At 25.7% G+C, this 25,166-nt stretch overlaps 1 pseudogene; it reads right to left on the bottom strand.

Moving 5' to 3' along the window:
• Positions 1-631: 631 nt before the first annotated feature.
• On the bottom strand, positions 632-8,621 carry LOC122850335 (annotated as a pseudogene).
• Positions 8,622-25,166: the final 16,545 nt, after the last annotated feature.

Raw genomic sequence — 25,166 nt, forward strand, 5'->3', positions numbered from 1 at the left:
CCAACAAAAAAAGAATTTCCACAAATTTTAAACAAACAATTATGTAATTATTAGAATTTTTTTTTTTCAATTAACTTTCTTCATGAATATTGTTTATTTAATTTTTTTTGAATATATATAGTTTTCTGTAAATTTGCATTATTATTTAACATCAAAGCAAAAATAATTGTTTTTCAATTTCGGGAATAATAGAATAATTTTATGAGATTTTCTTTTATTGTTTGGAATCATATCTTTTTCCTTTCTCCTTTTCAGCAGTTAATCTAAATCAAAATGAAAATTAATAAAAATATTCGATCATAATTATTCGATAGAAAATTAAGTAAGGAGGTGAAAAAAAAAAAGAATTCATTATACATACATGGACAAACAGAAGAGACAAGAGACAATCTAGTATCTGCGAACGTCTGGAATACTTCAGAAGTCTTCCTATTGCCATTTTTAAAATACAATTTTCTCCTGAGGAAAAAAAAATAAAATTATTTATTTAAAGCTTAAGAATGAGTGTATTTTTATATTAGATAAAAAAAAAAAATAACTTACTCAGCTGTTGGAAGCCTGTGAAACAAAAAAATCATTTTTTTTTTTAATTTACGAATGAGTACATTTTTGTGATGAATAAGAAGATAACTTACCCACCGACGTAGGCAAGCCAATAGAGTTCATTATTGAATGCTACTAAATTAAAAGCAGATTCTTCAACTACTTCAATTCGTCTAATTTTTGTAATGTCAGCCTTATTGAATGGTCGACCAGTATTTTCAATATTGACACAATCTGATATTTAAAAAATAAAAATTTAGAAATTCGTTTTTTTTTTTTTCATATAATATTGATGTTATTTATGAATACTTACGCAATATATAATCGCGCCCAGAAACTGCAATCCAGTACAATATATCAGTTGCATAATCAATAGAAAATTCAGTTAACCATCCACGATAGTCTGTAGTTGAAAACAGTAAAGTTGCAGTACTACCCGGTGAATTGGAAGTATACCAAATAGTGTTACCAGATAAGAAAAATAACTCGCTTAAAAAAAAAAAAAACAAAAAAATTATTAAAAAGCTATGCAAATGATCCACTTATTCGTTATATTTATGAATATTATTTGCAAAACGTAATTTATAATTTTTAAAATTGTTGAACAACTATCAATCATGACATTAACTTATGTTGTGAATTTTTTTTTTTACTCACCCTCGCTTTGGATAAACTTCAATTGCTTCAATAGTTAGTTCTTCTTGGGGAAAAATAATGTATTTTCTATAATCAAATGTCTCATCTGTAACTTTTATTGAAGATTTTCTATATCTATGTTCAGAAAAATACAACAGTTTTGTTGTCCAATCAAATGAAATTGATGTTGCAGCATCAAACATATCATTAGTTTGACCAATTGTTTTTAATTCATTTTTTTCATTGAAGTGTAATATATCAATCAAGTTACGTGGAACTGAAAAAATATTTACAATAAATAGTTTGTTGCATTGCGGTAAAAAGAAAAAAGCTTTGAACTTTATTTACCAACATATTTGCGACGATCTCGACTTTTTAGAAGGTATAAGTTATTATTTCCACAATTAAAAGTCATATCAGTATAAAAATGTGAAATTTTTGGAGAGACTGTAAATTTCTCTTCTCCAACTGTGATCAATTCAAAATCTTTTGCAAAGGGTGCACTATAAAAGTTTCGTTGCGTTAAGAGTAATAAAAAACTTTCTGGCCCAACTGAGTAGAAACTTTTTGCATTGGTGCAGGCAAGCAGTCCAAAGCACACGGCAAAAATTATAATTGCTGAAACATTTATTTAAAATAAACAATATAAATCATATTTTATTCGCAAGCAATGCTTTGAATAATTAATTGTGATTAAAATATATCCTTCATGCATTATTGTATAAATTTACATTTGGTTAAAAATTATTACTTTTTGTTTAATATATTGTAAATTTAATAATTGTTATTATTATAATAGATCAAAATTAAAATTTTAATAATTATACTTACATATTCTCATTTTGAACCAATTAAAAATTCTTCAAGCAATGACCTTGGGAGGCAAATTTTAAAAAGTAATTTTAAAATCAATAATCAGGGTCAATATGATATTTTCAAGTATAAACTCGACGATGGTCAACCAAGAACTGATTTTTTTTTCTACAAAATATGGCGATACAATCTATCAAAAAAAAATCCACGTCGATAAAACACACACACTGTGATTTTTATTGATAAGTTAATGACTATATTCTGGTCTTTCCAATAAATATATAAATTAACTACGCACATAAATTTTTTTATTTTGTTATCTTAGATGATAAATTGAAAAAAAATAAAATTTTAAAATACACGGAAAAAGAAATAAAAATTTAATTTAAAAAAAAAATAAAATTGATTGAAATTTTTAATTATTGATTTATCGATGCGTTTATTTCTAATTTTAATTTATTATTTTATCGATGAATAACAACTTCTTGTATTAAACATCAAAAATGTTTTTTTTTTTTAACTTGATAATAATAATAATAATATTTTATAATATATTATTCATAAAATACTAATAACAAATGTTTGATTCTTTTTTTATCTCATCGTTTTTTAAAACATATATTTTCGAAATTTTTGTATAATAATTAAATGCATAAAATTATTTATTAATTTCTCTTGAACACAAACAATAAAACAAGTATTTTATTTAATAAATTGCAATCGTTTCTTTCATTTAAAAAAATAATATTGTCAATTAAACATTTGCCTACGTGACAAACAACATGTTTTTTTTTGTTCATAATTTTTTTTTATTTCTTTTTTCTCTTGATAATAGATTTAACAACGTTTTTTATATAAATATAACTCAAGGATAAAATTTAAATAAATGTGCCTTTTTGTAAAACAATAATTTCAAATAATTTTTTGAATTCCTTCTACAGATATAGATGTAAAGAAAAAGAGTTTTTTTTCTTTCAAATAATAATTATACACTGGATTCATTGAAATTTAATTTTTTTATTATTAATAAATTTGACAAGTAAATTTATTTTCAATTTAAAAATGAACAATTATATAATTATTAGTATTTTTTTCTTTAATTAATTTTCTTCATGGTTATTGTTAATTTATTTTATTTTATTTTTTTAAAAATATATTATGTAGTTTTCTGTAAATTTGCATTATTATTCAACATCAAAGAGTAAACAATCATGGTGGTTTCATTGGAATCAAATTTGGAGTATTCAACTACTTTTGTGGATCAGTAAAATGTTTTTAAATATTATTTGTAAAACTCATAGAATTTTAGATAAACCTTATGGAAATTCTACATTGCATGAAGCTGTAAGTGGTATTTCGTCAGTACCTCTACTTTGCAGTCTAAATCTGTCATCTAGAGAGTAAACAGGTAAAAATTATTTCGATAAATATTTAGCAATTTTATTTTATTAGTATATTCAAAAGTGAAAAAATATTTTTTCTCGTCAAAATATTGCAAAACATTATAAATATATAATACATAATAAATAAACATATATAAATCGTATGAAACTATAACAGACATACAAATACAGCCAATTGAATAACTAAGAATAATTACGTTTGCAAATAATAACTTTATTTTCAGTTTACAAAACGTTATTTAAATTTTAATATAACATTTTTAGAAGATTACTTGCAACAGCATTAATTAAAACATCATTAATAAACAATTTAAATTTTATGAATATCCTGATGGTTAAATTGTAATTTTATCTGATAGTATTATTCTTTTATACTACCTTTTTTACGCAGAATATTCATAAGTTATTATTACATTAAAAGTATAATAATAATAATTAAGAGACCTTTACTTTTCCCAATTATATATTATGATTTTTTAAATATAAATTTTATACTTGTAACCATTGATATCTAATTAACAATAATTATTTTTGTCAATAATTTTTCAATTTATTATGTACTCGAAGAACATTAGCAATTATAACCAATTAAAATTTAAAAATTTACAATTATTTTCATTATTTTTTTTTTATCATAATTATACCATGCACTTTATGTTTATTCGTAATTTTTAAAATTAAATTATTCATAATAGATAATGTTCTTCGAGTAAATAATCAAGACAATTATGTTTGAATAAATATAAATTTATTTTTACAGTTTACAATATTTTCGTAAATTTCAATATAACATTTTTGGAAGATTACTTGCTGATTACTAGCATCAATTGAAACATCATCAATAATCGATTTAAATTTTATAAATATCCTGATAATTGAATGGTAATTTTATCTGATGGTGTTATTATTATTTATTATTTACTATGCTCTTTTTCCGCAGAATATTTATAAGTAATTATTACAATAAAAGTATAATCATAGTAATAATAAAGAGAACTTTATCTTTTTCAATTATATATTATGATTTTTATAAAATATAAAATTTTTACGTATTAGTAATCAGATAAAATTAGGATAAGTTATTACTAATTGATATTTATTTTAACATTGATAATCAATCATTAAAACCAAAAACATATACTTGAACATTTCCAACATGACAGACATTCTGAATCACAGTAACATGCAGTTGCGTTTGGGCCACTGTCTTTTCTAGAATAGCACCACATTCGTAAAGCTTCTACACAGCGTGTCCAACATTTTCCTTTGTAACATCCTTTATTATTATCGATACATGAACTAGCCACATTGTTCCATAAACTAAATTCATTATTAGGATCATTGAATGCGTCTGGTAATGAAGAATTTACACAAAAAAGTGTACCCAAACCAAAAACTATCATTGATACCAATATTAATATGTTCTTCATCTGAAAATAATTATTTGAAAAAAAATTTAAAATATAATAAAGTGATTGAATAATTTTAATTTAAAAAAATAAATAAATTGTATTAATATATTATTTTAATATTATATTTAATTTTATGTACATATACGGTTTATAAATATATAATTAAACTGACTTTATTTAAGTTAGTTATTTTTTTATTTTTCACAAGTTGATTCTGAAAATTGATTATATATATATAGTGAAAATGACAATTTTTCAATTCATTATATAGTCGAAGAACATTAGCGATTATGAATAATTAAGTTTTAAAAATATTACGAACGAAAATAGAGTTCTTTTTAATTATGATAAAAAAAAAAAAATAATGGAAATAATTATTGTTAATAAGCTGATAAAATTTTTCAAGCATACACATGAGACACATTTTTTCGAAGCAATTTTTTTGTTATTTAAAAATTTTATCTGTTATATTATTCTTATTATGAATATAGTATATTAATTTTAGTATGTTCCAATTTGTAGTTCAAAAAGAAATAAAAATTGCGTTCAACACAAATCAACAAACAATACATGTATCAAACAAAAAACAAAAATAAATTTTTGTACAAAAAGGAGAGTCAAGTATTCGAAATTATTATTTTTTTTTTTTTAAACATACAAAAAAGAGTCAAAAAGTCATACAAAAGTACTAATTTCTTTAAAATCATTGACCCATGAATGGTCTTAACTTTTGACAAAATTTTATACTTGACCCCGGTTCTTCCCAAATAAAGTTTCAAGCCTACACACTTTTATAATTGTTTATAATATTGACGACGGATATCTATACATAATGTACATCTTTCATATATCATGCAATATGCATTATTAGGATGTTTATACCGACTTTATGCATTATTATTTATGCTTATACCCACCTCTATGCATTATAGATTAAAAAGCGCCCCTACATTTTACTTTTTGAACTATATTACTGACGTCATTTTTTGCCGCTTAACAACGATTTCAGAAAATTTGAAAATTTTTTCACACATTTCTCCGTATGGGTTAATTTTAAAGAAATTCAGACTAATCGTGAGAAATACAGCAATCGCGGAGAAATATTTTCACGAGTGGTTGGCTAAGTATGATAGTTCAGTATTACATACGTATTATGTTTCATATTCGTATTAATCAATTTGATACAGATGAAGTGCTTCTACTTTTCACTTCTTATTGATGAGTCTAAATTTGTGTGAAAGACTCAAAATTTTATTTGAAAGGAACCGGCGGGGTCAAGTATAAAATTTTGTCAAAGTTAAGACCATTCATATGGGTCAATGATTTTTAAAGAAATTAGTACTTTTGTACTTGACTTTTGATATTCTCTTTTTTGTATGTTTAAAAAATAATTTAATACTTGACTTCCTTTTTGTACAAAAATTTATTTTTGTTTTTTGTTTGATATCATATCTTTTTGTAAAGTCTTTTGATCGTTTACAATTAAAAATAACAACATATCATACGTCCTGATCATCAAAATAAACAAGGTGTTCAAAGCTTGTCTATTTTAGACTACCCCATACAAAAAATATAGAGAATTTTAGACAATTTTAGAACCCCATAAGAAAAATAATTGTAAAGTTTTATACCAACTGAACGTAAGAAATCTGGTCGATTTGATAAAAACTGATAAAAACGCAAAGACCGTAAATATCAATTACGCTTTAAATATATATTACCGCAACCAAAAAACCTGATTTTTTTTTAAAAAAAAGCTCGACATTGATCTATGGGATCATTACTAAACCTCAGCATCCTCATTCAACTCTATCATATTTTAATTAAATTTCTAAAGATTAGAGACAGAAGGGACAAAATATTTGATGTATAATAAGGCACGGTAGTAGTTACCCTGGTAGAAATATTTCTCCGCCATTACCCCGGCTTTCTTTGGCATTACTCCGTTTTTGGCCCATTTCCGGAGAAATTACTCCGGCATGAGATTAATGTCGGAAAAATAAATCTGCCACTACTTTTATGCCGGAGTAATTTCTCTGTCATCAACCTCATGCCGGAGTAATTTCTCCGAAATGGGCCAAAACGGAGAAATGCCGGAATAATGCCGAGTAATATTTCTACCAGGGTAACTCTCATAATCACACATATTCTCATCAACACAAATACGTTTCTTTTCATATTTGACTCAAGGCACTACCGTGCCTCTTGATAAATAAGTAAACAAACATACTGAAAAACTAAAAAAATAACCTTTTAAATATTAAAAAAATTAAGACTCAACTAAAACTAAATAAAGATAATTTGTATTAAAACAAAACCAAAAGTACAATTTATTTATTGTCAATTTTGATTCCCCATTTTCTTTTTTCTTAAAAAAAGTATATACAAATATCTACTGAATGTTGTTCCTCAACTGAACAATAGTTATCACGTGAAATTGGTATTTATTTATTTTTTTTTCTTTCACACGTTGATTTTTATGCCATCTAGGTTTATTGTTGTAAAAAAGAGTGAGTGTTGTTTTTAATAAATATAAAACATGATTCTAAACATGATGATAGTTTAATATGTGGTCTAATAATTGTATTATTTCTATCAAATGATTGTCTATTTAGTTCAGCTGCTTTTTTATCATTTTCATATGTATTAACTTCATCTTTATTAATTGCACTATTAAGTGGTATTGGTAATGGTAATAAATATTCTGGTCTATATGAATATTTTACTTTACCAGAACTACTATATTCTTCAACTTTAAATTTAAAACAATCAATTGTTGACGATTTGATGAAAAACCAGGATGTCCACGTGATATTAAATTTTCAAACATTCTTGGTGATATACCTTGACGATTATAATCTTCATTATTTAATTTAATTTATTATTATTTGGTTTGATTGAATATTTACCAGATAATAAACCACAACCAAGTTTTGATATTTGTGTATCGAAATTATTTGCTGGATCATTATAATTATCATTAAATATATTAACTGATTCATCAACTTATTTTTTAATAAAATCTGGTATTATAAATAATGTTTGCATAACACAATTTAAATAACATAAATTACCAAGATTATTTAAACCAGTATAACCAGCACCATAAATTGGTATTAATTTACTTGATGCTTCTTGTAATGCAACCCATTCACCAAATTTTTGATTTAAATCAAGCTCAAGTTCAACCATTGATTTTTCAGTTTTATCCATATTTGAAATACTGATACCCTAATGTGATAAATGTATTATTAAATTTGGATCATCAACCATATCATTTTCATCATATGAATAAACATCACCATTACCTTTTTTTGTTATTGTACCTAATTTAACAGCAAGTGGATAACCAGTTGTACGATAATGCTTAATTACATGATCATTAATCATTACCACCAGTACCATTAAAAAATTTACGTCCACATAATATACTACCATCAGTTAAATTTAACCATAAATTTTGTGTCAAATCACATTTTTCACATTTCCAATTACTTGGTGGTATTTTTTTACCATTATTTAATTGTGGCAATGTTGTTGCATGTCTAAAAATTCAAAAAAAATAAATATTTATACTTAAACTTATTATTATTTTTGTATAATTACTTTGTTATTATTCTTTACCATCCCATGTACCAGCTAATGCTTCTCTTTCAGCAATTTTAATTGCTGATTCAGCTTCTAATATTCCAGTAATCGATTTTATTATCTGTAAAATTAATTTTGATATGTTTATTTATATTTCAATTTGTATATTATTATTAGCGTTATTTATTTATACCTGTTCTGGTAAATCAACTGATGGATATATCATACTTGTAAAATTTGGTAACATTATTATTTCATAAGTTTCATTATATTTAACAAAGTCACGACTAAAAACAAGAAATGTTTTCAAACTGATGAATAATCCATTTGGTGATTCCTTGAATAATATAAATTAAATAATTTATAAATGTTTTTTTTTCATGTTTAGAAGTATAAATTAAATAATTTATAAATTTTTTTTTTTTCATGTTTAGAAGTATTTATAAATTCATTATTTTTAAACAATTATTTTACCGGTGTATCAAATGAAAATACACTTTCATCCTTGTAAATTTATAAAATGATAATTTGTAAAATAATAAATAAATAAATGAACAAATGATACATACCTTAAATATTTTCGGTGGATGTTTTGTATGTATATATAAAATAAAATATATTTGTCATGAGATGCTGAATTTTTGATGACATTTTTCAGGACCATATTGACAAGCAACTCTTGAATGTTTTTATATGCTGTCAAGAATCATGAGTGCATTTTGGGATTTTTTTTACTGAACTATGAGCTCATCATAAACAATATTCATTTATATTATTTATTTATATATTTATGTTGTTTATGTTGTTTATTTTTTTTCTTACATTTAACTGCATTTGACGTGAGAGTCAACATATTCTGGAGGTTATGTTATGAATGAATATAAATAAAATAATAATAAAATTATGCAGTGCAGCCAATATAGCAACACAAAAAAAGAGAAAAGAAATAATTGCAAAGTTTACCATTACCAACTGAACGGAAGAAATCTGGTCGATTTGAGAAAAATGAAAAGACCGTAAATATCAAAATTATGCTTTAAATATAATTGAGCAACGGAAAAATCTGATTTTTTTTTTAAAAAAAAGCTCGACATCGATTTATGGGATCATTACCAAACCTCAGCATCCTCATTTAACTCTATCATATTTTAATTAAATTTCTAATAGATTCGCGACGGAAGGGGACAAAATATTTGATGTATAATAAGGCACGGTAGTAGTAGTTAAAATCTCATCTCACACATATTCTCATCAACACACATAAACTTTCTTTCTCATACTTGACTCGAGGCACTACCGTGCCTCTTGATAATTTTGCAATTATTATTGTTAACTTGGTCGCCTGATGAAATACGTGGTGCTTAAAAATAAATAAGCTGTACCATATTTTACTATAAAATCGTAATATATTGTTACGAATATAAAGTTAATCGCTCCCACCTCCCTTATGATAGACAGAGACAGACAATAGAATTAGTTAAGAACAAATGACGACCTTAGTAACGGAAAAGAGATGAGAGAAAAGAGTTAAGTTGGCAGTTGCAATAGAATAGCAAATGAATAAAAATCTATTAATTTAAATAGAAAAGAGATATCTTTTATTTTAACCCTAAAACGTAACAATATGTACAGTGCAGGTTCACACATTTTGAACGTGTCCACCCGGGATAAAATTTTTAGAGCCTTTATGAGTCTTTAAAATAAAGATGAGCCTTTATTTGACTCTTTCTATGTGCCACTAGCGGGACTCATAAATACTCTGACCCACAGTGGTTGAGTCTTTAAAAAAAAGGCTCTGAAATACTCTGCATGCGAAAAAAAAAATATGAGCCTTTTTTTTAAATACTCCATGGAGGTGTATAAGGAGGGTAATCTCTCGAATTTCACTGAAGCTCACAGAATGGAGCAAGTCAGTACACATTATCGCCAGTGACGGCGCTAGTCTCATCAAGATCCGAAGTCACATGGTGTTTTTGTTTACATTTTTTTTTTTTTTGTGTGGCTCAGTTAGAGGAATACCTTTATGTTATAAAAAAATAATACAACTCAATAATACATTATTTATTTAACACTTAAAATTGGAGCAATACATTATAATTAAAAACACAGACCTAAGAAAAAGATGAAACTAAGGAATTAATATTGCTTATCACATAGTTTCTTTGGACACATCAATTCCTTAGCTTCATCTTTTTCTTAACTACTGTTTTCCTTTGGTATTTATGTTAAATAAATAATTTTTTATTAAAAAGATTATTCCAAATGAATTTTATTTCAATTACATGTGATACCAAAGTTGACATAAAAAATAATAATAGTCTAATTGAAGTTTTTAAAAAAAATATAAAAAATAAACAACTTATTGAGGATGAATATCAGATGCGTGTTGTACAAAATTTACAAAATGTTTATGATGGCATTAATGCATAAAAACCAAAAAGACCAAGTTTTTTAAATAAATTACTTGGAAAAGAAAAAAATACATTTTTATTTATTTATGCTAGATGTACATGGAAAAATTCATCAAGTTAAAAAAACAATAAAACATGATTGTAGTAGTACAAAACTTTAACCATTTGATCCAATACCACCAGTTGCTGATATGATTATTGAAAAATTATGGTTATCATGTTTTGATAAATTTCAGGCAAGACAAAATTGAATTTATAAAAATCCATGATGAATTAAAAACATTAAATTTAATATTTGATAATCATATGTAACTGATGTTGCTGATGCAATGATATTAAAACGATTATTTACTGAATTATTTAATCGTGGAATTATTGCAATAATAAACATGTTGATACAAGTAATAGAGCTCCTGATGATTTATTCAAGAGTGGATTACAAAGAGGAAATTTTATTTCATTTATACAAGTGTTAAAAGATTATTGTTCAGTTGTATCACTTGATTCAGGAATTAATTATAGATTAAAAATTGGACAAGGTAAAAATCGTTGTTATTTTACCAAAGGACAAGACCCAGATGATTCAGTTGGATAATGGAAATAATGCTTCTATTAGACCAAAAGTTGAGGAATTGATGTGACTAAAGAAATTATGTGGTAAGCAGCATTGATCCTTAGCTCCATTTTTTCCTTGGTCACTGCTTGCCCTTGGCATTTTTTTTATTAAAATATATTGCTATAATTTTATTTGTTTACTAAATAAAAAAAATACCAAAGACAAGCAGTGGACAAGGAAAAAATGGAGCTAAGAAATTAATGCTGCTCATCCAATAATTTTTCTGGCTGCATTAATTCCTTTGCTCGATTATTTCTTGGGTCACTGCTTGTCCTTAGAATTTTTCTCATTTCTTTAACAAATAAAATTGAATTAATACATTATAATAAATTAAAATACTAAGAACAAGCAGTGGCCAAAGAAAAAATGGAGCTAAGGGATTGATGTTGCTCACCACATAATTCTTTTGGCTGCATTAATTTCTCAGCTTCATCTTTTCCTTAGCCTCCTGCTTGTCTTTGGTATTTTTTTTATTAAAATACCAGCAGCAACATCAGTTACATAAATGTTTTTAATTCATTATGGATTTTTATAAATTCAATTTTGTCTTGTCTGAAATTTATCAAAACATAATCGCCATAATTTTTCAATAATCATATCAACAACTGGTGGTATTGGATCAAATGGTTAAATTTTTGTACTACTACAATCACGTTTTATTGTTTTTTTAACTTGATGATTTTACTATGTCTTAAATCTAGGATAACTAAATCAAAATGTACACATTACTTTTTCTCAATCTGTAAACAATGATATTTATTAATAATTTATTTATATTATTATTAAAATAATTGTAATAAATTACCTTATACTTTGGTGGTTTTTTTTGTATTTTTTTCTTTTCCAACTAATTCATTTAAAAAACTTGGTCTTTTTAGTTTTTATGCATTAATGCTATCATAAACATTTTGTAAATTTTGTACAACACGCATTTGATATTCATCCTCAATAAGTTGTCTATTTTTTATATTTTTTTTTAAAACTTCAATTCGACTATTATTATTTTTTAAGTCAACATTTGCATCACATGTCATTGAAATGACATTTATTTGGAATGATCTTTTTAATAAAAAATTATCTATTTAACATTCAATTTTCCTTAGCCATTACTTACCCTTGGTATTTTTTTTTATTAAAATGTATTGCTTTAATTTTATTTGTTAAATAAATAATGTATTATTGAGTTGAATTATTTTTTTACAGAAAAGAATACTCTAACTGAGCCACACAAAAAAAAAAAAATGTAAACAAAAACACCATGTGACTTTGGATCTTCTCGTTACTAGCGTCATCACTGGCAAAAAAATGTACTGACTTGCTCCATTCCGTGAGCTTCAACAGCTCCCTATGCTAATACACAGTGTGACGTCACAGATTACCCTCCTTATAAAACTCCATGAAATACTCATAAAGGGTCTGACTTCGCATCTTTTAGAGTATTTAAAATAAAGGCTCTGAAATACTAAGGAACATTTGTTTTTTTATTTTATATTAAATGGGTGAATGAAAAACGTGCGCGTAACTACCAGGATTTGAAAAGATGAACACAATGTCTAAATGTATAAATAAACGCTTTAGCCCGCTCGACCACTGGACCATCGATGCAAAGAATAATTTTTTTCTACTTTAATATTTTACGTTCAATCACGAGAGACACAAACGAAATTATTAACATCAAAAAAAAATTATTTTGCAATATTATATTACACTCAATAATCATATGCATATTTATTAATTAATGTATATATTAATTAATATTTATAATTAATAAAATACGAAATAGTTTCTTTGTATTTATTTGTTAATGTTGAAGTCATAACAGACTGGATACATTTTGAAATAAAAGAAATATAGTTATGGACATTGGAAAATTTGATGAGACTTAAAAAATTTTGGTCGAGGTTTGACCAGGTTGTCCTATTATTATTCGAAATGTGGTAAAGATACTTGATTCTATCCTAAATATGGAAAATTAAACAAAAAAAAAATTACGTATTTAAATAATAAATTTATTTATTAAACTTCCGTAGTAATTAATTGGTTTATTAATTAGCTAGAAAACATCTAAGTTTGCAGACAAATTGGAAATTATTCTAAGTTCCTAAACTCGAAAATAATCTAAGTCCTCGTTGAAGCCGAAAAAATTCTAAGTGTTGAAACTAAAAGTGAGTCCCCAAAAAAAAGGCTCTGAAATACTCGCGTCCACGATTCAATATATGACAAGTATTTAAAAAAAAGACTCATAAAGGCTCTGAAAGACTCTGAAAGGCTGTGAAATACTCTAAATCGATAAATAAAGACTCATAAAGAGTCATAAAGGCTCAAAAATTTTATCCCGGGCAAGCATACATATATCATATGGTTAGTATTTTTATGTATACAAAAGAGTGCAAATGATATAACGTTGTCGCGGTCAGATGTTTACATGAATCTCTTGTTCGCGCATGCCTGCCTCAATGTATACAGATCAAAAACGTTGCCAGGCTGCATCAAATATGTCTGTATAAATTTGTTATACATATAGTTACGGTGTGTATGAAAAAAAATAATATCTTGGTTGCATAAAGAGATTACAAACTTTATTATATTAGTCTCCGCAATAAGAAAAATATTCCGAGGATCTCAAGGGCACGTATTTACATACGTCAAATAAATAATACATATATATATATATATATCAGTTAATATGGATTTCACTTGAAATATGAAGTGTAAATTCTAAATAATTAATTTCTTTTGTTTTGCAGGTTGGTGCGTGACATACTTACTTCATATATAGGTATGATGTATGTATATGCATATATAGAATTGTTTTAATACAATAATTTAAATGAATCAAACAACTATAACAACATTTTAACTATACGTGTTAACGTATAGTTATTCATTCATTCATTCGTTCATTCAAGACACATTAAAATATATATATAACGAATTTATAATATCATTTTTTCTCATATATATTATATGAACAAACAAAGTACCTTATGCAAATAAATAATCAATAATGAAAAAGCCTTGAATTCATTACGGGATTACACGCAGTTTTAACTTGACACAACGAAAAATCATATAAAAATATAAAACTTCATTAGACATTTAATGACCAAAAAAATATAAATTGCTCTTTTACAATCAACAAAATGATTTTCATCAACGTAGGATTGTTACTTTTCATAGTGACATCAAATAAATTAATCTCTTGTACAGAATTAAATTCAAAAAATTCAAAATATCAACTAGCACGTAAATTTGGACTCATTGATGTTATAACAAAAAGTGAAGTAATCAAGAATAAAGATTTATTACAAGCATGTCTTGATGATTTTGTGACCTCTCACTTGAAGAAACAGCCAAAAATCATTACAGTTATTTTGAATAAACACATTGAAATATCAAATATTTACTTGGAAGAATTACAAAAAAGTTGTTCGACATTTGTTTTAACTGAAAACTACAATGTTGAAAATAATATGCAAAAAACAAGAATGGATATTTTTATTTTACTGAGAAACCATAATGATCTTGATGATTTACAAATAAAAATTAATAAAATTGGTAGTCGTGGTTCTACATATACAGTATTATTGGTTGATTATTTTGAAAATAAAGAATTATTTATCGAAGAATCAAATTTATTGACCAAATTATTATGGATTAAAAAAATAGCAAATATTGTTATAATTGGTTTTGTTGAAAATTATTATCTAGCAATGGAGAGTAATGAATTTAAGCCAAAGATACTCAGAGAACCAATGGACCCAGTAATTGTTGGCCAATGTCAAAATGGAAAATGGGTAATAAATATAACGTTATTTAGACCAATGAAAATGAATAATTGTTCTATAAATGTTGGCTATTTGAATCATGAACCGTACATGTATGCTGTTAAACAAAATAATAATAATAAGAATGAATATAAAGGTATTGATTTATCGATATTACGAGTTGTTGCAAATCATCTAAATTTTACAATTAATTTATCGGAAATCGCAGGAACTAAAAATGATACAAAAACACAAAGAATTGTTGATTCATTTGTCAGCAACAGATCCTATGATATTGTTATTGGTAGTATCACATGGCAATTAACAATCGATATTGATTACACAATTCCTTATGATGTTGTAAAACTTGTTTGGCTTGTACCAGTCCATTTTGAAAAAACATCACCTCTACCATTTCCTACCAAAGCAGAAAAATTAATTGCAATAATTGCTGTTATATTATTTCCAATGATTGTCAAGTTTATATTATTTCATGAAATTTCATTTTTTGAAATGTTTGCTGTTTTTCTTGGCATACCATACAATAGAAGACCAGTCAGATTTTCATACATAATATTCTTCATGGCTTGGTTTTCACTCGGTTTTATATTAACACAATCATCTTCATCATCATTACTAAAAAGGATAAAAGATAAATCTAATGATACAAGCCATACAATAAAAGATTTAATTGAATCAGGAATAACACTCGGTATTTTAAAGGATACAAAAAATTTATTCATTGGAAATAAAACATTTAAAAATTTTATTGAATTTGAACGTATTGAATATGAAGAAAAACTCCAAAATTTAATGAATGGTAAAAATAAAACAATGGCATTATTAGTGGCAATGGATACTTCAACAGTCAATACGAAATTTAATCCTTATCATGTACATGTATTACCAGAGGCTTCAATGAGTATCCCACTTAGTTTTGCAGTATGGCATGGTTTACCATATGCCAAAGAAATTGATATTATTTTACAAAGACTTATGAGAAGTGGTATTATTACACATTTTGGTCATATTAAAACAAAAAGTCGCGATATTAAATTCAATCCAATTATCAGCAAGAAAATTGATTATTCTGAATGTTTTTTATTACTTGGTATTGGTTTTGCAATTAGTTTAATAACTTTAATTTTTGAAATTATAATTTTTCGAATGAAATTAATTGATCGCATTTATAGTGTTTATCGTAAATTTGCTCACCGAGTTTGATTTGTGTTTAAGCAATAATAATAATAATAATAATTTTAAAATCTGTATTTTATTTTTAATGCAAATTTTTCACTGCGATTTTTTAATATGATATGATATGAAGAACTCATTGTGTGTGATAAAAATTTTGTTGATCTTAAACAATTCAACTTGATTATTTTCTATATACTTATAGTATACTGATAAACATCATAAATGTAAACTAGTAAATTAAAATGCTCAACTGAATATATAATGGCATTGACTTGGTCAAGCATAATTTTTTCAATTACTTATTATTAAATAAATAAATAAATTTGTTCAATTATACTTAATGTGAGTCAAAATATTTTTTCGGGTGTTCCATTTTGCCCCGCCGTTCTATTTTGCCCCGCTTTCCCCTACATAGATATATGTTCACGCGTTCGTATATTCGCTTGCCCCGCTTTCCCCTACATAGATATATGTTCACCCGTTCGTATATCCATATAAATACCAACGGTATACGCGCTATTTGTTGTTAATTTTCTAATTTGGCAACGTGGCATAGAAATAAAAATTAACTTGAAATTAATGATTATTGTCAAAACAAAAATTATAAAAAAAAAAAAAACCATTGACAGGTGATTAATATTTTTCAATAGTTTGATAACGTATCGATGTATAATAGAAAAATTTCATCAGCTAATTAACAATAATTATTTTTGTTAATAATTTTTCAATTTATTATGTACTCGAAGAACATTAGCAATTATAACCAATTTAAATTTAAAAATTTACAATTATTTTCATTATTTTTTTTTTATCATAATTATACCATGCACTTTATGTTTATTCGTAATTTTTAAAATTAAATTATTCATAAATTATGAATCATAATAGATAATGTTCTTCGAGTAAATAATCAAGACAATTATATTTGAATAAATATAAATTTATTTTTATAGTTTACAATATTTTCGTAAATTTTAATAAAACATTTTTAGAAGATTACTTCTGATTATACTAGCATCAATTGAAACAACATCAATAATCGATTTAAATTTTATAAATATCCTGATAATTGAATGGTAATTTTATCTGATGGTGTTAACATTAACTGTGGGAATAACAAAAATTTACCAGTCATTAATTATTTAACCGATATTCTATTATTTCGATAGTTCTAATCTCACTGGTGATAGTATTGGTTATATTAATTGGTTATTGTGTATTTTTCTGTCAGTCACTTACTCCTCAGCAGAGACTAAAGCAACCCAATTGGAAACAAAATATCATGCATTTACTGATGAATCAAATCCAGAATATCAAACTGTAAAACTCAACGAAAATATGACAAGTTTTCTTATGGACCAACAAAACGTTGAATCAGATGAATCAGATGAATCATGGTCAAGCCAAAAACAAAAATCTTTGGCGATTCAAGTCCAGGCAGATGTTCACGAAAATAGTGGAAATACTAAAATAAACTCATCATTCAGTATAGGCACGTTTGATAAACAATTATTATTATTAATAATGAATAAATAAATAAATAGTAAAAAATATTTTTTTGCAAAGCCTCATGAGATATCACCGAACACATTGGACTTTGATGACAGTAATGAAAATTATATTATTAGTAATGAAAATTGAATCAATAGTGTTATGCTGTTGAAGGTTTTATATTTGAAGAAATTAATTTTATTTATGGAAATGACTCTGATTGGAAAGATGTCCAACAATTATTGAAATTATTTTCTGAATTTCAAAGTGTGAATTTTTATTCAAATAATCGTTTAAATTTTTGTTGAATTTAATGTTTAACTTTTTGTTTAAATAATCGTTTAAATTTTTTTTGAAATAATTGTTTAAATTTTTGTTGAATTTAATGTTTAAATTTCTGTTGAAATAATCGTTTAAATTTTTGTTGAATTTATTGTTTAATTTTTTGTTTAAATAATCGTTTAAATTTTTGTTGAATTAAATGTTTAAATTTTTGTTTAAATAATCGTTCAAATTTTTGTTCAATTTATTGTTTAAATTTCTGTTTAAATAATCGTTTAAATTTTTGTTGAATTTGTTGTTTAAATTTCTGTTTAAATAATTGTTTAAATTTTTGTTCAATTTATTGTTTAAATAATTGTTGAAATAAAAATAAATAAACAAATCAAAAAGGTATTAAAAAAAGGTATTAAATCTTAAAAAATTTTACTTACCTCTTTTTTGCATTCTCAAAACACTTTTTTTCTAAACCACAAACACCAGTAATTTTTTCTCGATTTAATTTTCTTTAAAAAAGGGTAAAAATAAATTAATAAAATTACAGGAATCTTTGACGGTACACCAATCGAACCGTAACTCCATCTACCGCATTTCAAACAATTCATTTGGTAGATTTAGTACTATAGTTTATTTAAGCTAACTTTTAAAACAATTACCCCTGTCAAATCTAGCAAATGTTTATTCCAATATTTATTCTATTTATTTAAATAAATTACTAGGTTGCTATAGCAATTAATAACATCTAATAACTCCGGCAAACATCCTGGCCTTGATTATTACTGAAAGTTTGATTGCACCTCCAGAAAGTGTTCAGCCTGAAGAAATTCAACCCATAAATGATAATTGTGATATCATTATAGATAAAGAAACACTTACCATGATGAAAAAAGGAATGACGCAACTCCAAAACACAATAGTTATTATGATGAACACTCAAAACTCAATAATCAAAGGAATAAATAAAATAAATAATGAATTACTCCAATTATATGCTTCTATGAAATCATTTGGTGAAGAAATATTACAGCTGAAAATGGAAACAATGAAAAATGCAGCTGCTATGTCAAAATCCTTACTTTTACATTCAAAAGATGAGCATAAAATTACTCTGCCAATAGAAACTGAATCAATGTTGAAAGAATTCGAAAAGCTTTTGGATGATTCTTCATTTAATAATGAAATTGTACGTTCAAATAACTATTTATAAATTGACAAGCAGCTTTATTCTTGATCAAGTTTTTTTTATCAATATTATTTTAATTTAAAGGTCAATTATATGGTGAAGATGAATTATAGAAGTTTAAAAACAAGTGCTAAAAGTGTGATCAGTTTCTTTCAAAGGATCTGGCAATGGGTTATACAGCAGTAAAATTGATGAATGGAAATAGAGTATTTAGCACTGATTTTCCTAAATTATACGGTTCTTTTAAAGGTGAACATGAAGGATTATAAATAAGTCAAACTTTTAACTATATTTCGTAGAAAAATTACTATTATTATTTTTTATTACAGAGGCAATCCTTCAATTCAAAGATGCTGATATGAGGTCAGTTATCACAGGGATTGGAAAAACTTTTACTGATGCTCGAGACTGGCATGGTGGCAGACCATTGAGAGTTGCAAAAAAAAAATTACAAGATATAATAAAAAATGAAGAGTTTTTTGCTCAAAATAAAAAAACAAGGACAGATCTGCCATAAACAGAATTATTCATAAACTCACCCTATGCTTCTGATGAAGAAAATGAAAATTATGAGGAAGAAGTCTAAGTCCTTGGACTGCACTGAAATGTATATAAATCGACAATAAAAAAATTAAAATACAGCCAATAACTGGTTGTTCCTAAAAAGGTTTTTGATGATCGTGGTAACTCTGGTAACAGTCTTTCTCGTAAAATTATAAGGAGCTTGCTCAAATGAACATGGGCAATTTTATAGCGAATAGCCCATCGTTTAAGTAGCTCAATTTCTGGTGGTTGTGGTCTGTCATAATTTTCATTGGGATCTTCACCGTCATCAGCACTGTCATCTTCTTGACTTGGATCAGTTTCAATATCATGAAGATCATTTTCACTTTCATCACTTTGATGATCATTTACCAGGTACTCAACACTAGAACATCTTTCATTACAATCTTTAGAACTATTGCCTACATCAATATTTTTGTTGACTTGACAATATGAGATTTGATCATGATTTTCATGAGTGTCCATTTCTTCACTATCATTTGGTTCATCTATCAAAAAACCCTCATTACTTCTGTCATCTGGCAGCCATTGAAAATCATTCATTATTTTATCAATATCGATAAAAGGTATATTATTTTCTAATTTTTGCTTTTTAATAGCCTTATGTTTTCTAACACGAATCAAATTTTTGATTCTATTTCTTTTAATTGGTTTCATGTTCAAATGAATATAATAATTATAGCAAAGAGTTTAGAAGTTAGATAATATATTAAAAAAGCAGTATATTAATATTAAAAAAAAAAAGAATTGGCTGTTGTTGTTACTGAAATTTTTTCTATGTATAAACTATGCTGATTTATTAATTAAAGGTTTTTAATTAAAGGTTCAATGTCAAGGTCTAAAATACACATGAATAAATTATTATTGTTATTATAATAGCCACGTCAACCTCGCAGCAACCTCGCAGATGCATAGTCAACCATACATGTATGATTCTTATAAGCGAGCCACAACATGGCATTAGATTCAAGCCACTTATTGATATTGTTATTATAAGGATCACTGCAACCTCGCAGCAACCTTGCAGCTGCATAGAGCTGCGAGTGTCGCAAAATTTAGCTCGCGGCGAACATTCTGCGATATTGAATGTCGCAAGCCAAAGTCAAATTTCTACCTGGGTAATTATTATTTATTATTTACTATGCTCTTTTTCCGCAGAATATTTATAAGTCATTATTACAATAAAAGTATAATCTTAGTAATAATAAAGAGAACTTTATCTTTTTCAACTATATATTATGATTTTTATAAAATATAAAATTTTTACGTATTAGAAATCAGATAAAATTACGATAAGTTGTTATTGATATTTATTTTAACATTGATAATCAATCATTAAAACCAAAAACATATACTTGAACATTTCCAACATGACAGACATTCCGAATCACAGTAACATGCAGTTGCATTTGGGCCACTGTCTTTTCTAGAATAGCACCACATTCGTAAAGCTTCTACACAGCGTGTCCAACATTTTCCTTTGTAACATCCTTTATTATTATCGATACATGAACTAGCCCCATTGTTCCATAAACTATATTCATTATTAGGATCATTGAATGCGTCTGGTAATGAAGAATTTACACAAAAAAGTGTACCCAAACCAAAAACTATATCATTGATACCAATATTAATATGTTCTTCATCTGAAAATAATTATTTGAAAAAAAATTTAAAATATAATAAAGTGATTGAATAATTTTAATTAAAAAAATGAATAAATTGTATTAATATATTATTTTAATATTATATTTAATTTTATATATACAGTTTATAAATATATAATTAAACTTACTTTATTTAAGTTGGTTATTTTTTCATTTTCCACAAGTTGATTCTGAAAATAGATTATATATATATATATATACATGTGTATATATATACTTGTATAGTGAAAATGACAATTTTTCAATTCATTATATAGTTGAAGAACATTAGCGATTATGAATAATTAAGTTTTAAAAATATTACGAACGAAAATAGAGTGCTTTTTAATTATGATAAAAAAAAAAAAATAATGGAAATAATTATTGTAAATAAGCTGATAAAATTTTTCAAGCACACACATGAGACACATTTTTTTGAAGCAATTTTTTTGTTATTTAAAAATTTTATCTGTTATATTATTCTTATTATGAATATAGTATATTAATTTTAGTATATTAGTGGTAATGAATAATTCAACCGTAAAGACGATATTTGATTATTCTTATGTCTATGTATTACCAGAGGCTGCAATGAGTATTCTACTCAGTTTTGCAGTATGGCATGATTTACCATATGTTAATGAAATTGATATTATTTTACAACGGCTTATTAGAAGTGGTATTATTACACATTTTGGTAATATTGGAACAAATAGTTATTATCAGAATAGTAAATTCAACTCAAATCTCATGAAATCACTTGATCTTTTCTCAACTTTATTAATGCTTGGTACTGGTTTTGGAATTAGTTTAATAACTTTAATTTTTGAAATTATGATTTTCCGAATGAAATTAATTGATCGCATTTATAGTGTTTATCTTAAATTTGCTCACCGGTTTCAAACCGTACCCGAGTGGAAATTGAATCCAGCTTGGCCGGATCCTGATCCGAATCGGATCCAGTATGGCTAAGATAATCCGGATCCGGGTTTCCTGACTCTTTTCGGATCCGTTATGGCTAAGGCTAACCAGATCCGGCTTTCCTTACTCTTTCTTGATCCGAATCGGATCCAGACTGCCGGATTTCAATCGGACTTTATTTTTTTTTTCAAAGTTATCTCCGGTTTCAGTCAGGATTATAGATAATTAATAAAAATACCTGAAAATTTGTATAAAACTTCTTGATATACTGCTACACAATATTGTCACTGACAAGTTACTCATTTTTCGAATTTCTCCGACTCTTTTTTCATTTGAAGTTAGACGAATTGAATTTTTGCGTCGACATAAAACAATGAATAAAAAAAATTAAACAATATAAACAAATAATTTTTTTAATAATACTGTTGGCATCGCTAGATTGTTATGAAGCTACAGTCAAATTTTCAAGTTGATTCTTGCCTGGTAGAAATATTTCTTCGACTTTTTTCCAACTTGTCTCCACCATTTCTCCGCCTTTTTACGAAAATGACCCATGGTTGGAGAAATTTGTTCAACCTTTCTCCAACTAAATGTTTACTCCAACTTTTTTCTGACTTTTCTCCAACTTTTTTCCAACCTTTCTTCAACCAAAAATTTACTCCAACTTCTTTCCAACTTTTTTCCAACCATGGGTCATTTTCGTAAAAAGGTGAGGAAAGTTGGGAAAAAGGCGGAGAAAGTATGAAAAAGTTGGAGAAATATTTCTACCAGGAAATGTAAATGATATTTTTTAGCAAATAAAAAAAGAAAAATTCAAAACACTATTTAATTGAGGAGGAGAATGAGTAATCAATTTACTTTTATAGAAATTTTTTTTCATGGCCTACAAAGACATCTGGGATCATTACCAAAATAACTGAGTAAAAAATAATGCTACTATAAAAAAAGGCCAGTATAGTCTGATCAAACAGTTGTTAAAAATAAAAAAATAAAAATTCAACTTACCATTCAATTAGAGAGAATAATGATTAATATGTTAAAACCCGCGTTGATGATGATGTTGATGATGCTGTTGAATCAACGGCACTGAGGGTTTAAATGAAAAAAAAAAACTTTAAAACAAAGAAAAAAAATGAAATAATAAAATTATTGTTGTATTATTATTGTATTCATTTGGCTTACCTATTTGTTGATAATAATTGATCACTTAAATTATATAAATATTTATAATTTATCGATATGATTCACAAAGATACGAATTATTTTTTATTTTATACTGCGTGTATGCGATAATTATGTCGACCATATCTCACGAGGTGAAACAATAGAAAAGAAAATGTTAGCTGGGAAAACTTGAAAAGTAAATAATCGGAAAAATTCGGTCATCATCAGCTAACCAATGAAAATTTAGACAATTGACTATACACAAAAATTCATTATTAAAATTCATATTCATAAAAAACAAGAATTAAAATAGGCATTGTGAAAAAATGAAGATAAAATTATAAACGTAAAATTTGTTATCAGTGAGTTATTATTTTAGAATGTTTTTTTTAAATTTTTTATATTGATAAGTGGAAGGTAGAACGATGGTAATGATAATTTAGGTCAACAGACAATTTTCACATATGAATACTTCGATGACCTGGTAAATCCCCGCATGGAAAAATATATATCCGATAAATATATCCGAAAATATATTGAAATTATAACCAAATTATAGTTATTTGGCCTAAAGTTATATGTGTTAACTATATCCACATAATATATTTTTAATATATATCTCATAATATATTTTTGAGATATAGCTGTTTTATATTTTGTGTTTATCGATTTTTAAAAATATTAAAAATATAATTCTGTATATATCCAGAATATATTCGACATGGATATATATTAAAAAATATATTCATAAAATATATCTTATTATAATCAATATGTAATTCGTAGGATATATAAATAAAAGTTAAGTGAGTGAAAAATGTATTTATATTATAGTTTCTGGATATATTCTTGCAAGATATATTCTAAAGGCCAAATAGATATATTTTCCAGTTATATTTTTTTCCATGCGGGTCAAAACCTGGTAGTTTCTTCAATTTTTATTTTTTAATTATTTTACATAAATTTATTTTGTTTTTTTTAAAATTATTATTAATAAGAGAAAATTATTATTATTAAGAGAATATTGTCATGTTAATGTATGACTCATAACACATGAATAATAGGGCTACATATTTGTTTGTATAATTTATATATAGATATAATAATATATGGTATTTTATTTCATGCCTATGATTCAATTTAAAACCTATACATATATATATCTAACTACATAGGTTAAATTTCATTGAACCATGTTAATTACATCTAAAATCAATTGAAGTATCAATTATGTCTTGTATGAGATCACGTTATAGCTTGATAGTATAAAGTACCATAAAAACTCGTTTAAATTATTAATTTTATTTTAATATTTTTTTAAAACTTTATTCCTCATTATATTAATTTATCATATATAATGATAATGGATTTATTTATTTGAATTATTAATGCATTTTTTTTTGTCTTTTCTCCTAGGTCCCTGGTAGAAATATTGCTCCGGCATTTCTCCGTTTTTGGCCCATTTCCGGAGAAATTACTCTGGCATGAGGTTCGTGGCGGAGAATCCACTCCGGCATGAGGTTGATGGCGGA

Source organism: Aphidius gifuensis, linkage group LG2 (assembly GCF_014905175.1).
Source record: "Aphidius gifuensis isolate YNYX2018 linkage group LG2, ASM1490517v1, whole genome shotgun sequence".
In the NCBI taxonomy this organism is placed as follows: Eukaryota; Metazoa; Arthropoda; class Insecta; order Hymenoptera; family Braconidae; genus Aphidius; species Aphidius gifuensis.